At 44.6% G+C, this 15,108-nt stretch overlaps 1 protein-coding gene across 1 annotated transcript in view; it reads left to right on the top strand.

The window, feature by feature from the left end:
- The window catches only part of igf1ra (insulin-like growth factor 1a receptor), a gene marked incomplete at its 5' end in the record, with an annotated part of 98,592 nt that overhangs the window by 55,720 nt on the left and 27,764 nt on the right, over window positions 1–15,108 (top strand).

Raw genomic sequence — 15,108 nt, 5'->3', positions numbered from 1 at the left:
GGTACTGAAGTCTGCCTCCTTTCTCAAAGCTGCAGACGGGAGAAGGGGCTGGGTAAACCGCTCTCTTTCCAACCCTGAAGGGTGGCTGGTGCAAAGCTGGAGCTTAGGCCAGCGAGAGCTGCAGCACCCTGGTGCCCACAGGCCAAGGAGTCCATGTGGACTGGCGAAAGGAGGTCTGCACAGAGGACCGTCACTGATGGTTGTGAACTTGTGACCTACTACAACTAGCCTGGATACCAGCCTGAACTCCGCCCACAACATTTTTGGTCTGGGAGATTCAGTCTGGAATCGAGTTAGTTGGGAGAGATTTAACGTTTCAAAAAGGTTGAAACGCAATCTAAACCAATCAAATTGTAAGGGCGGGCTTTAGACGTTGATGGACAGATATAGATAGAATATACCGGAATATACATCGAACAAAGATGGCGCCGTCTCGGGAGCTTAGTGGGACATATTTTATATGATTTAAGCTATCTACACGACTTTTTTATGTCTACATTGACTCGGTTAGTTGTGTATACGCAAAACGAGTGTTGCCGAGGATTTTAGGTCCTAACTAGAGCACTCTAGACCATTATTGATCGGTTATGCTAACGCGTTGGCCAAAATAATCGTTGAAACTGATGGTAGCTTCTAGCCTTGAGTGCTAATTAAGTAACGTGAGCAGGCATATCTCAGCAGATATTGACAGCGCATTCATTTTGAAAGAGGAACAGAGAAACGCGATCAAGGCATTTGTCGATTGAAAAGATGTTTTTGCCGTCCTTCCTACGGGAGCAGGTAAAAGTTTAATCTGTCAGATGGTAATACTACGTTGCGCTGATTGGTTCTAGGTATCCAATTCAGCGAAGAGGAATTTTCTTTCCTGGTTCGTTGAAACACGCCCCATAATCACAGCCCAATTGTCCGATCTCAGACTCATATTCTGACTAGAATTATGAGTATGACATCGTCAGGCTATACTACAACTATTAAGAGGGATGTTTCTGGGTCTCATATTCAGTGTCTCTCTCACATACATACACAAATCCATACCCTCCACACCAGCAAATACAGCCGCAAAAACACACACACACAGATGTGCTGAAGGACGGTGCATCTGGTTCGGGTGACTGGATTTTCATGGCTTGTTTTTCAGAAGCTACTTGAGCTATTTTTAACAGACAGTATATCCAGTGTACAGTAGATGTTTGCATGAGTGTTTGTGTGCTCTCTTGTGTAGACAGAGGCAAGGGGTTGGGTACTTGCTACTGGCATAGCTGCAGGCAGTCTGGCTCCTGAGCAGAGGTAGTTTCTGTGTGTGTGTGTGTGTGTCTCTCTCTCTCTCTCTTTCTCTCTCTCTCTCTCTCTATCTCTCTCTCTTTTTCTCTCTCTCTCTCTTTCTCTTTCTATCTCTCTCTCTGTGTGTGAGCATAAGGGGTAACCCCAGTGAGCCAGCACAACAACCCTGAACTGCCAGGAAATGTCCAGTTCACTGAGGCAGCTTTGGGAACTCTGGGTATTTTTGGCCACCTCTCACAGTGCTTTAAGCAGGGAAAACGCCTCCGAATCAGTGCAAGAATCTAAATACGTGCGCCGCCCGGGCAGCCCAGTTCCCGGTTCCCCTTTCACATCAGCATAGGAACATAAATACAAAATGCTGTGCGGGCCGCTTCCCGGTTCCTGACATGGGCCGAGTTCTCGTTCCTGGCCGGACCAGCTCAAAATGCCACCCTTTTGTGGTGCCTGCGGCGAGGTGAAATATATTTCACCGGGAAGCAGCAAACAGGGCAGCGTCTTCATTTGTTCCTGTTAGTCTGCTCTCTCTTTGTTCATCACCCATTACTTCCCGTTGAGAGTTCAGTTCTGGGCCAGGGTCGGTACAGAGCCAGCGGCTGTCAGGGTCCTGCTGTGAGCTGCGATCTGAGCTAACCATGGCACATGCCAGGACATAAAATGAGTCTGGGCCCGCAAGGAATGTGCTTTCTGATGAACTGTAATCTCATTTAGCTTCAGTTAGTGTTTTACTTGAATTGCATGCTTCCATGAATGGTTAGGCTACTGTGCGATAAAGGGGCTGTTTATTTCTACTTTTCAACCATGGTGGCACATCTCCTGAATAGGAAGATGTATTCATTTATTTTTATGGGAGTTTAGGTAAGAGAGTCGCCCACTCCGTCAGGTCTGTGACACCGATGCTACTCTCCCAAACGCTGCTCAGCCGACCACCTGTCACATCCAGGAAGGACAGAGGAGTGCGTTGAAAAGATGAAAAATAGAAAGAACTAGAAATGGGGAGATGAGATGGGGGATAAAGAAACTTAGGGAGAGGGGGGGACAGACAGAGAGGTAGAAGGAGATAAAGATGACACAGAGAGAGAGCGATAGAGAGTTGGAGGTACAGAGAGAGAGAGAGAGAGAGAGAGAGAGAGAGACAGAGAGAGAAACAGAGAGAGAGAGCGAGAGAGAGCAGGGATGTGTCGTGCCAGCAAGCACAACCTGTTTTTCACAAACATGCTGTCGGCCGGCTTCCAGCAACCTGGGTCAGCGGCAACAGGCAGTCCTCGCCTGAACCCAGAGGCATCCAGCCGGGCAAGAGAGACAGACAGAGAGATGCGAGACAGACAGATCCAGCCGGGTGAGAGAGACAGACAGAGAAAAGCGAGACAGACAGATCCAGTAGGGCGAGAGACACAGACAGACACAGAGAGGGAGACAGGACAGGATGCTCACCCTCTCTTTTCCACTGTCTCTCTGTTCATCCTTCCTATTGCCTCCTCTCTCTCTTTATGATTCTTATCCCCCAGTATTTCATAAATCTGTGGAGGTGAAAATATTTAGTGTGATTACCAAATTTAAACAGTATTACTAATCCAGTGGCTTGTGATACTGAAGTTTTTACTATATATCATCTTTTCAGGACTGGCCATGAGCCTATGGCCATAGCCTTGTCAGTCACAGAGCTGTAAGCAATCTAGGAACAAAGCAACAAATCAGTAAATTATCATCCCACCCCTAAGGATGCATTGGCCAGACAAAGCAATGCAAGCCAGACACAAGAAGATCAAAGTTCCCAGACTGATGATGTCATCAATACAATGCATGATGGGTGACGATAGCCCAGACAACCTATTGAGCCTGCGTCATCATTTCTCATTCAGAGGCTTAAGAAGCAGCCATTGTAGTTTCTGCCAGTGAGAAGTGGAGCAGTACAGCGCCGAACAGAACCATCTAGCCACAGAGGATCCACACATGTTCTAGACAACAGAGGCTCACTTTACATTTACAAAGAAAAGAAGAATGGCTCAGGAGAAGGAGATGGAAGAGCCACAGCACAGAAAGATCACAGTTTCATGCTTCCACCTGGCCAGCAGTTATATCTAGAAGTCTTTGTGTGTGTGTCCCAACACCCATAATGGAAAGCATAGGAGAACCGGGTAGAACAGTAAAGAACAGAGGAGAACAGAGTGTAGTGGCGCTCCTCGGCTGACTCCGGTTCCGTGGACCAGAGAGCTCCTCCCGCATGGGAGCCAATCAGTGTGTGGCGTCGCTGTACTCCAGGACCAGCCATCCACAACACACAAAACAGCAAACAAAAGCATCCACTGAGGGAAAACAAGTGCGGGTGAACACACTCTCTCTGACACGCACACACACACTCACTCTCTCTCACACACATACGCTTGTGCAGTCACATACACACACACAGACACACACATGAACGCAAGCACGTACACAAACACAAACACAAAAACAGTGGGACTAGGCCTGAGGCTGCTGAGAGAAATGGTTATAAGGGAGTGCATGAGAGAAAGACGGGAGAGAGAGAGTGTGATGGGAAATGCCATGCATGCCTAAACACAGAGAACAGCACATATCTCTCTGGGGGAAAAACAAAACACTGGCCCACACCGGGGTGCAGAACTGAGCAGACAAGGATGCATAAAGAAGGATGGAGGAAGAAGGAGAGAGGGATGGAGAGAGAGAGAGACAAAGAGAGAGAGATGCAGAGGCAGTGACCAGGCCTGGGAATGCTGGGGACTCCTGGAGGTAGATTGGAATGAGTCCTCACCTGGAGTCCAGTAGTGTTACAGCCCTCGCAGGCTTTTGGGATGCACTTGCACTAGGAGGAGTCTTCTCTTCAGAATACTTTTCAGGGATTCTGACTGGCTCAAGGAAAGACCCTTGAGCTATCAAGTTGCCTCGAAGGAACAAGTCTGCAAAACCATACACTTCAGTGAGCCCTACATACCGACATGCCTTTCTGCCCGCAGATGAGTGTGTGTGGTGGTTGTTCCCAGAGCCTTTAGAGTGCATGTACAAATGTGTTTGTGTGTGTGTGTGTGTGTGAGAGAGTGTGTGACAAGTAGTAGTACGTCCTTTCAGATGAAGACATCTACAACCTTGATATCAACCCTAGGGATAATTAAAGAAAGCATCATCTGTATGTATCCTTTTCTTTTTTTCTCTTTCTCCTTGCCTTCCTCCTATTTGTCTCCTTCTGTCTTTCTCTCTCTCCCCCTCTGATGTGGTTGGAGTGAGTGTGTGAAATGATCTGGGTCACATCAAGTAGGGCCCTGTGGGAGGATAGTGTGTCTGGAGGAGGATGTGAAGTGGTCTGGTGGACAGGCAGAAGCCAGGGGTCTAGCCACAGGGACATGGGGCCTTCTGGGGCCATGGTAGGAACCGAGCAAGGATGGGTGGGATAGCTCCCCTGCTGAGAAGAGGCTGAAGCCTGTGTACGAAAAATAGGGGAATAGGGAGTGTTCGTGAGTCATAGATACTTGAGGAATTACTGGGAATCAGTGTTTTGTCTGCCTAAACTTGTTTTCCTCCATATTCTCTATTTCTCTTTCTCTCTAATTGTCTGTTTGTCTTCCTTGCAGCAGGTTTGAGCCTACTGTTAATATACAGATGGGGATATTTGTGGGCCCCGGCTGGAGGCAGTTTTAGGATTTATGGAGATAATGGAATGTGACCAACAGCAGTTGTCTTTATCAGAAATGACTTTTCCAGGCATCAGAGATGCGGGCTTTTCCACTGTACTATCAATCTGTTGCCAGGTTTTATGCCTCACTCCCTAGCTCTCTTGCTCTCTCTCTTTACATGAGTGGATCATTTGCATAATCTAGATATTAAGACCATGATTTGATCTTTGAGTTTAGTTTGTGGTTGCAGGTGTCAAGGCCTTGCAGGTTACATGCAAGTTTTGATTCCTTTTGTCTTATGTTCCTTTGTTTGCAGAGACAACAAAGACTTTTATGCTCAGGCATATCCTCCAGGCATATTTAACACAATTTAAAGCTACTCTGTAAATTGATTTTATTATAATGCCTGCCTGCGTTTATATAGGCTACGAAATCTATTCTCGAGAAAGTGTAAAATAACATTAGGTAGTATTGTATTTATAGGTACATTAGGTAGTATAGAATTTATTATCAAATAATCGCAAAACTATGGGAAACGACGGAAAAGAAGCCATGCTTAATATAGCTCCTATCTATGAGGTTGAGTCTGCAAATGTTGTTCGACTTCAGTTCGCTGTAACATTGACTTGACATGGTTTGAGTTATTATTCATTTTGTAGCGTTTTTTTCTCATGTGAGGTTGTGGAGATGACTCCTTCGCATGTCCTTGAATACGTGCGTAGACTATGTTTTCGAAAGATGTGGGGTTTAATTGTCGTGGCCTCTTTAAAGTACTTCTTTCACAAGGATGAGTAGGAAACGTTTCGTCTCGCAGTTTTTGTTTAGATTCAGTTCCGCTCGTGACTGAAAGAGGGGCTTATTGTATTGCCATGGAGACGGCTCTCCCCCTCCTGCTCCCCCACTGGAGTGGACTTGTTTACCACATTTCTACTCCAGACTCAATAACATGTCAATCATCAAGAACCTCCCCTGTCTGTCTCTTATTGGTGCAGGACATGATATACTGCTCGCTTGTTATTGGTCTGACGGAAATCTCTGTTAGTTGTACCTCATAGCCCCACCCCTTACACGCGATCAAAGCACAAACCTTCCTCGGTAAATCTCATGACTGCGCGTGAAGTTGCAAAAGGCTGCTGATGCTGTGACAGAGCGTTAAGGCAACAGCCATCACGTAACAGCAAACTGCCTTACAGTATAATACTTTATCACAAACCTGCGGTAAAACACCACACAATATCTAATTGTGCACAATAACACGGCTCCGGTGGGAAAAATGAATGCTCGGTCCATTTCTGTCAATTACAGTGTAAATGCTGAGTAAATGCGAATGTTTGATCTGGTGCCAATTTTAGCCGTTTATTATTATTATTTTCATGATAGCCAGTTTCTAGTCTTTTTGCCAAGAGCATTTACATCACCTTGTAAATCTGGATGCATGGGCGGGGTGAATGGTCAGAGCTTTCAAAATAGCCTAAATGCTTCAGCAAGTCTAATTTTCTGGCTCTGAGAAATAACGAAGTTACATGTCGTTTATTCCTATACAAAAGATGAAATATTGTATCTAGGACAGTAGCCTATGCATGTGTCTTTAACACACTCGAAGCCAGGGCATTCCTTCACTGAATGCAATTCATACCTGACTGAGAAGCTAATACGTGATTCCATGCCTGTTTCCTGCTGGGGGTGAAACATGATAGCAGCCGGACTTGTCTGAATTATTTGTAGATCGGCTATGGAACGGGGTTCCGAACAAAATGGATCTGTACAACAATTTTTGTACAACGTAGAAAACTAACGTCACATTAAGCGTATCCCTGGAGCTTGTGATTCTTTTATTCTGCAGACTGTTTACAAATTGAGGAAATATTTGCGCCAAACTGGCGAAGTCCCCATTGTATAATTAGCTATTTCTTAATTCAAGAAAACCAGCATGATTTTGAATAACCTTAAGCAATTCCGTTAACTAACTACAGTTTTGTATGCAGATTATTTCATGCTTGGTATAGAGTAATTATCTCAAAAGAAATGTTTAATCTTTGATATGTTTTTATACTGAACATACATGTTTTTTTATACCACCGTAAAATGTCTTAAATTATCAAATTTGCCATAATTAGTTTGTAACTTTGACAAAGTTTGATAGGCAAATAGAAAAAGATACTGTCTAAGGCAACTAATTCTCCTTAGAGCTGTGGAAATATAGACAGGTGCATGCCATCATCGTGATGTTTTTTCCCCCCCTGTGTAGCAAAAAGGTATACACCCAAAAACTGCAATGAGGTGAAACAAACAGTTGATCTGATGCCCATTCAAATGCCCAATTGAGTTAGAAATTGATTAGTACTGTTAAAATGAACGCGTTCATTTTGGGGGGATTTATTTGAAATATTTAACTCGTTAAAAAATTAGAGCAGCTGCCTGGGTTTTGTTATTAATTGTGATGCATATGTAATGGTTATAACATGGGGCATCGTACACCTGACACGGAGCTTAGTTGAATTTACAAGGTTGCACGTTTATTGAGCACCTCAACTGCAAATAACCCAACAGGCTGCACATCATGTTCTAACCACTGACCGCCTGACATAGTCGCTATTTTCTCTCCAAAGAGTCCGTCTCTCTTTAAAAAATTCCCTTCACACTTTCCATGTTACACAAAAAATATGCTTTTAAAGCTGACACTCAATTTTGATTGCCTTGGTGGTTTTATTGGAAATCTGAGAATTTGCATTAAAAGTTAAAAGATGCTATCAAACAATACTGTTTTAATTCTATACTTTCTTTGTGTTGATTCTACATTAATTCCTTGATTTTAAGTTTTTAAATATCCATTATAACAAGCTTAGTCTTAATAGGAAAAAAGTGATTAATCAGCAAATTGTGCAATTCATTCGTATATATGTTAATTGATTGACAGCACTAAGTAGAATTAATGGCCCTATGCTCTAAGATCTTATGCTAGTTTCTTTCCTTTCTCTCAGTTTTTGATGTTACCTTGGGTGTTCCTTAACGGGAATGCATTCACTTGGGAATGCAGGGGGGAACAACACGTAGACGTGGAGGAGGGGGCAGATTGAGCCTCCTGCCCTCTCTCCTGCTGTAAACAGTGTGGTCCAGTCTGCATTCAGCCTTCCGTCTGGCTGGAATTTGACTGGTGGTTGAGGGTGGGGGGAGGGGTTTGGAGCTGAGGACCTGGGACCCAGCGGTTGGCACATGTTTAGGAGAGCTGAAACTGGCTATTTTTTTGTGACAGAGTCGGGTTGGGTGTATAGCTATAGGTCACAGGGCTAAGATTGAAAATAACCGTCTGTTACCTGGCTGGTTGGCAGAACCATGCTGGAGATGGTATTAGGCTGTTTTCAGATCTGTGTCCACACACCACACTCTGTGAAATGAGATATATTTTTGGCCCACAGTTTCGGTAACATTTTATATGTGTGTATGTGTGTATGTCTTTGTGTGTATGCCTTTGTTTTTAGTTTTTCATGTTTGCATTTTTACACTTTCCCAAAGAAAAAAATCCCTACATAAAAATGAATGGGGTCTTTTGTAACTAAGTGTTATCTTGTTTCGTAAATATGTTGCTTCCAAAATGCTAAAGCAGGAAAAAGACAGACTACATCCTGTCGCTTTCCTCATGCAGCATATGGGACTGAGAGTGGTATCCATGGTTACCAAGAACTCATCACTTACAACACCAATATTATGTTTTGTGATACTGTATCAATTCTCCAAGACACTGTATTGATTTTTAATTAATAGTTTACATGCAAAGATTCATTACAGACAGTGGTTAATTTTGTGTTAGCTTTGACTGCTAGATAGCAGTGTTGTTCTGATTGCAAACTTTTACTTACTAAGTGTATGCTTATGGTGATGTATTCTTTATACTATGACCATTTTCCTAAAATGATGTTTTAAAAATCCCAATATAGCACCTGCTTACAATATTACAATACCTCGCAATATATTGCATCGTAGGCCCTGTATCATTATACGTATCGTGTCGCCAGATTTTCGCTAATACGCAGCCCTAGTGTGTATGGTTGAGCATGTTTGTGTGTGTTGTGTGTGTGTGTGTGTGTGTGTGTGTGTGTGTGTGTGTGTGTGTGTGTGTGTGTGTGTGTGTGTGTCTTGGTGCTGGAACGACTTCCTGTATATGAAGTGAACGAGCGAGCGATAGAGAGCATGTTTGACGGGGAAGCAGTTTGTTTATTCTCTTTTGTAAAGCCCTTTTAACCATCATGTTATTACTCCGAACTAAAATGAGTAAATTGTTACCTCTTAATGACTAAATTGCAAAGGGAGGTTGTGTTTAAGTGGTCTATTCTTATCATTTGGTTTGAGCCATGTTTTTTTTCTTCTGAAAGAAAGCAACTCTTGGCAGAGTTATTAAAACAAGGCCATTTTCATAAGCTTGATTTGCAATTAAAAGGTGTTGCTTTGAGTTGTAATGAGCACATTTTTAGATATACAAAGACTGAGATTTCAACATTTCTGGAATATATTTTAATTGTACAGCAACGACTTAGTCTGACACACACTGAAACGCAGTAGTACCAGTACCCAGTAATTACATTTGTTTAAAAGAAGCTCTGCTTCGATATAGCAGTATCACCAACTTTCCAAAAACAGCAAAACCACATGTCGTACCACATTTAGTGGCAGGCATGTTGGAGGCAAAGCTTGTTAGCTGGAAACCTATCAGATGGAGAGGTAGATAGTGAGTCAGCTTTGCAGATAGATGGTGACTGTCCCTGCACAAGGACTGTCTCCTTTGTTTTGCTTTCGTATCACAGCACTCCCCTGAAGTTTGTTATTGTGACTGGTGGAGGGGGACAAGGGGATTAACATTCTCCTCCCTGATTACGCTGCGGCCCGGAACATTCTAGGCATTCTTTACATAGTTTACGCCCGAAGCTTAGGGGCAATTCTAGAAGAGGAAATAACATTCCAAGTGGGTCAGTGGGCTCATGCCAGCGATACTTGTGATATTTTTCCCATCTTTTTATTGTTTTTTTCCCCCTCTTCTTTCGCTTCCTCCCATTTCCTCCATTTGTGAAGGGTGCCTGCACCTGTCTTTCTAGGAATGGCTTTTATTGCCTGCCAGTTTGTCTTTGCCTCAGAGGGGGGTCAGCCTGTGCTTTTTTTTCAGTTTTGCAATGGGGGAGCATGCTGCCTAGGTCAGGGAGGTGCTAGCTAAAGAAATTGGAAGAGGGAGACACAGAGAAAGAGAGAGAGAAGAGGAGCTGTGTGTTTCTTAGCACAGTGCTGTGCGTGTTCCCCCTCCCTAACGCCCCCCACCTGCTCCTATCTTTTCTGCAGTGCCAGCCAGCCAGACACGTCAGTCAGACACAAGTGTGTGTGTGTGTGTGTGTGTGTGTGTGTGTGTGTGTGTGTGTGTGTGTGTCTCTGTGTGTCTCTGTGTGTGTGTGTTTCTGTTTTAGCTCCTCCATGCTGCACTAATGAGCTCTACATGCCATCTTTACAAAGGCAACATGCCACACACACACACACACACACACACACACACACACACACACACACACACACACACACACACACAGAGAGAGAGAGAGACACACACATACAGAGACACACACACACACACACACACAGACTGTCTCACAAGCTTATTCTTGTTGATTTTGAACAAGCATAACACAAGAGGCCCGAATAGATATGAGCAAATATTTTCATATTACTTTTCCACCACTTGTTAGTCATGTCATCCATTCATATCGATGTGAATCAATCAATACTCATACAACTTTAACTGTGATGTGTTTTTGTTTCATTTCACAACTTATTTACTGTATAATCAACGGTAGCAGGTGCCCGCTTGTAAACATTCCACATTTTATTTAAACAGACGCGGATTTCGAATTATTCACCGCATTTACTGAGATAATAGAAGTTGCCCCCCATGGATAGCATATTCCGACTAAAGCCATACTCGGATTAATGCCATCATGTAAACGTACTGACTCAAACATACATTGGGTTTAGTTTTGCTCCACCGATGCCATATTCAGGACGAATCTGTTTCAGAATTACATCTTTTGTATGTAATTTTGCACCTCATTGTGTGTCTCGTGTGCTCTGTGATAGACAGAGATACTAGTTCATACATTAATAAGCATCTATCTAGCGATATCTATGTTCACCGTCTGCAGACACTTGTAGTTGTAAGCTCTGATAACTCAACCCCGCTCATACCCATGCCAGCTCTGACGGGTGGAACGCCCATGTGTATGTGTGTTGGGGGAGGGTGTTTCGGTGTGTCATTGAGGCTCAGTATAGAAAAATAAAACAAGAAAAGCTCTCTGTCACACCAATCAACACCTCCCTCATGGAGGTGTTCTCCTTTACGTATTCAGCACAGCTGTGCTACGACGGCGATGCCCTGAGTAAGGGTGGTGTGCCACACACGATGCTGCCAGGCAAAGGCTCATGGACGTCAGACACTCTCCTGACTTCCTTGTTAGGCAGTGAATCACTCCACACACACACACCCCCCCAAGTCAGATGTCGTGGAAACCCACAATGCCTGGCATAGCTATGAGCACAGCAGACTGGCGTGGAAATAGACCTGCTCTTCGAAGAGCCTATAAATAAAAGAAAATAAATGGTTGTTTGGTCGCCGGGGGAAGTCAGGGTCGACTTATATGGAGTCTAAGACTTCAGTTTGTTTTCCACATGCATTCACGCTCTCTCTGCCGGTTTCTCCCTCTCCGTCTCTCACTGCTGGTATCTCTGTCTTCTACTTCCCATCAAAAGGCTTGCACGCTCTGTAGTGCCCCCACCTGTTTGCCAAATACGCATACTGCGTACCCTATAGCAGTAGCACTGGGCGGGTTGGCAGTTTAGATCAGTAGGCTAGCATAGTGAAGGCAGTGGTCAACTTGAAGTGGCATTGCGGAAACTAAATGTAATAACATGGAAGGAAATTTAAATAACTTTGAAATGTTTAAAATAAAAAAGAAAGCAATGTAGTGAATTGAACATTTTAATGTAAAAAATGCAGGTGGTGGAGCCTTATTTATCAGTCACTGAATAAGTATAGTGATGCCCAGTCTGAAGTTGGCAACTCTGGTGCTGGAGCTGGAACTCTGGTGCTATAACTGCACAACAATGCAGCATTTTACAACCCAATGTTAATAGATGGCTCCTCTACGTTTCTCCAAAATGAGCTGCTGCCACTTGTAGGATTTTGAGTGTGCATATCATGAACAAAAATCCTGCAGGCGCCCCTGCGCACGCACACACACACACACACACACACACACACACACACACACACACACAAACACACACTTCATTGAGGAGTCAGTGGAAAATGATGCAGAACGCTGTTCCCGTGAGTGAGTGAATGAGTGAGTAAGGGAGAGTGAATTAGGAAATTGAGCAAGTGAGAGCAAATGAGTGAAAGACAACGCTTGCGCTTGCCTGGAGTGCCCCCTTTTGGTGGCGTTCCAAGAAAATAATAGTCCTCCTGTTTCCACCGCTCTCCCTCCCGCTCTCTTTCCCTCTATCCGTCCTTTCCTCCCTTACTGGAACAGCACTGCACACGCCAACTCTTGCACATGCATGAGGACACACAGACTAGCCTAGATGGGATGAGAGAAAGGCAGATTTGTGAGATTTGGATTGGCTTTGGGTATTTCAATTCCCACTATGGACTAGATTGAAAAAATTGAATTGGGTATAGGTGGGGTTGGAGGGTTGGGGGGTGGAATTCACTTAAGGAAGAAGCTAGTGCTTTGCCTAGAGGTCAGGACGGGGAATCTGCGTGTCTATATATAGCACATGAAACGGGCCAGAGTGCTATTTAAGGAAGTACAGTTCTCCTATACAGCCAGAGAGCCTTTGCTGAATTCCTCGACTCTTCTGTAACAGCGAAGGATTTTAGGCCTGGATCGATGGCGGCGAACTTTCCCTGACACTTTGCCCATTTTGACTGGAAGAAGTTTAGCAGACTCAAAGACTCAAAAACAAGTCTGACTCCGTGCTATATCTGACTAATTTATTTTGAGGGTGTGTTTGAAAAAGTCCTGTTCAGGTTTTCCACTCCTTCAGCGTTTCTTATAAAAACCTGGAATGTATCGGAATGTTACAGCAATTCCATCCCCCTGTGCGTGTGGCTTGCGACTTGGGAGAATGTGTGAAAGAATCCCAGGCATTCCAGAAGATGGCTGAAGTGGGATAGAGAGAGAGAGAAAGAGACAGAGAGAGAGAGAGAGTGTGAGAGATAGAGAGAGAGAGAGAAAGAGAGAGAGAGAGAGAGTGAGAGAGAAAGAGAGAGAGAGAGAGGCTGTGGCCTTCCTGGGTGAGCTGAGCAGTCACGGGTGCTGGGGGGGAGGTGTAGGTCTGTGAGGGCGTCAGCTTGGCACCAGAGAACCCACCGGGCGCAGTGGCATCGGCTCAAGGTGCCCACATGTTCAGTGAAGGAGCCGTGAGTGTCTGTCCCCATGTTCAGTCTAGCCCCAGGAGGTCAGCCGTTTTATTCCTCTACTGCCCTGTACTGAACTCATTGAACCCTCATGAGAATATCAATGTATTTAGCGCGTGCACACACACACACACACACACACACACACACACACACATGCAGACACACACACATGTGCTTGCAAACCGACAGCTTGACTGTCATAAAATGGATCGGAAGCTAATTGTGCCAGTAAACATAATCATATTTCCTGCATAGTCCTCTGTGGCGTGGTGCATGCTCGTAAATAAAGCGGGAGAAATCTCACTCAGACGTGTCGACCCGCCAGCCAGCCAGGCATCCTGCCAGCTGCCGGTTGCCAGGCAACTCGGGAGTGCCATGCCGGAACCATGCATGAGACTGGCTGCTCATTTGAGCTATTGGCTTACCTAAAGAGAATCCTAAGTGTAGTTGAAGACCACACGTGTGCCTACGCACACACACACACACACACACACACACACACACACACACACAGACATACAAACACATATTCAAATACATAGCTTGCTAACAGTACTGATTTATAGCACAGCAGGGCTTGCCCTGTTACCAATGAACCCTTAAGCCTTGCAGCTTAGCATTACATGTTCTTCTGTACACACACGCATGCACACACGCATACACACACACACACACACACACACACACACACACACAGTCTCACACACAGACATGCCCTCATGTCTGTCTAGTGTGAGTCTCAATCATGCCATACTGCATGTTGACGTTGCAAGGTTGCTGGATGTACAGGATCACTTTTGCCATCTGTGCCTAGGGACTGGGGTTTTGGGATACGTAGTCTCTCTGGTAGGCCCGTGCATGTCATATGAAACCTATTACCCAGCCTGCCTCTACTCCAGACCAAGTGACATGAGTCGCAGCGGCACAACACTCGAGTTATCGATCCCACATTTAGAGACAGCGGGCCTCAATTCCCTTGGCTCTCGTCAGTAAACATTGTGGCTGTGTTCAATAATAACGTTGCGTTTAAAAATAAGCCCCAGAGAGAGAGAGATTGAGATGGAGAGAGAGAAGGTCGGGATTTGAAGGCACCAGTGCGCTACGCACAATTGTTTCACAGGTGCCTTTCTCATGCTCACAATGGAAGCCCATCTCTGTAAGGGCCTCCAGTGAGAGTTTTTCAGTGGTGTGTCATTCAGCACTGGTTGTTCATTCTGTAAAAGCACCAGTGTTGTTCTCTTAACATCCGTTATCCCCAAGTCCTACACTTGTACAGTTACTTTTTGAAGCACCCTTCATTTGTTTATCTTTCAACCTTTCTGTCGGTTTCACATTGATGTCAGAGAAGTTTATATGTGAGAACATGTGAGGGCCATTGCTGCTGTGCTCTTGCTGCTGTACAGGTGAAACTGTAAATCCTGTCTGTGTAATTGGTATTGTATTGTTATTATACCCAACGCTCTCGTTTACCTCTGTAGGACTGTAATTGATTTATTATGGAGTGAGTTTAAATAGATCTATGCTTCAGTTAGCATCAGCTGGGCCTCCGTTTATGGGTTGTGGCTTGTAGAGCCTGGCACAGGCCAAGCTCTTTCACGACTACATTCCAGCCAATCGGCACCTGTCATTGCAAGATTGACAAGGCCTCCAGGGTGCTTGAGCCAATGGGCTTTGGCTCAGTTCCCCTCCCATCCCCACTCTGAATTCCCTTAATAGTCCCTAACAGTTAAAATATTTATCTGTAGG

Source organism: Sprattus sprattus (assembly GCF_963457725.1).
Source record: "Sprattus sprattus genome assembly, chromosome: 7".
NCBI lineage: Eukaryota > Metazoa > Chordata > Actinopteri > Clupeiformes > Clupeidae > Sprattus > Sprattus sprattus.
Note: the sequence above shows the minus strand (reverse complement) of the source record. Positions and strands in the feature narration are given on the sequence as shown.